The following is a 1,204-nucleotide window of genomic DNA, read 5'->3' as shown; positions in this document are numbered from 1 at the left end:
ACAACAACAACAACAACAACTCTGGAAGGCAGTATGGCACTTTCTCAAAAATTTAGAAATACCATTTGACCTAGCAATTCTACTACTGGGAATATACCCTAAAGAAAGCAGAACTTCCACCCAAACAGATATTTGCACACCTATGCTTACTGCTGCTTTGTTCAGAATGGCAAATAATTGGAAACAACTCAAGTGTCCATCAACAAACGAATGTATAGATAAGCTCTGGTATATTCACACAATGGAATACTATGCTGCATTGAAAAACAAAGAACTCATGAAATATTATACAAAATGAGTGACCCTGGAGGACATTATGCTGAATGAAATATCTCAGTCACACAAGAACAAATACTGCATAATGCCACTGTTGTAAAACGGAACTGACATCGGAGTTGGGGGGAACCTATGAAAAGAGGGGATAAATAATGTGTACTGCAACGAAACATGAGAGAGAGAACTGTTTACAATGAATATAGGATTAGTTATTATTTTCATGACAAGATTACAGAAAAAGAAAAAGAAATGTATATTAAAGTGGACTGTGGATGGGGGGATTATATAACAGTAAAAGAATATTTTTTCTTCAAAGAGAAAAATGAATGGGGGAAAGAGTGGGCAGAGAGGAAAATGAGCAACAATGAATGAATGGGGGAAATTAAATAGAAAGAATATGATATATATGTATATAGCATTAAAAATTAATAAGAAAGAAAGAAAGAAATACATTCATGTATTGTGAAAAAATAAATAAATGGACCATATATATTGATAAATGTATCTTTGTTTTTAGGAAACAGCAATTATCTTTGTACTAGAATGGGGTGTGTGGGAATCTTGAATTGGCCTATTTGTAGTTTTCTCTGTGATAGATCCTGAGGGTCATTTTTAATGCAATTTCCTATTAAATGCATCCCACAAATATAAAAAAAACAAAGAAATCAAAAGATGCATCTCACTGGGAAAATCTGCTGTCAAGGACTTCTCCGAAGTTCTAAAGAGCAACAGTGCCAATTTAAAGGCTAAGGTGCACCTGATTCAATCCATGGCGTTATCAATTACTTGCATGTATTTGAAAGTTGGACAATAATTAAGGATGATCAAAGAGGAATTTGAGTTGTAGTGTTGAAAAGATTACTGAATATCCCATGGACTCTCAAAAGAACAAACAAATATGTCTTGTAGAAAGTGCAACCAGAATTCT

Source organism: Elephantulus edwardii, unplaced genomic scaffold, assembly GCF_000299155.1.
Source record: "Elephantulus edwardii isolate Elephantulus edwardi_28Jun2011 unplaced genomic scaffold, EleEdw1.0 scaffold00221, whole genome shotgun sequence".
NCBI lineage: Eukaryota > Metazoa > Chordata > Mammalia > Macroscelidea > Macroscelididae > Elephantulus > Elephantulus edwardii.
This window is presented reverse-complemented; position numbering follows the sequence as displayed.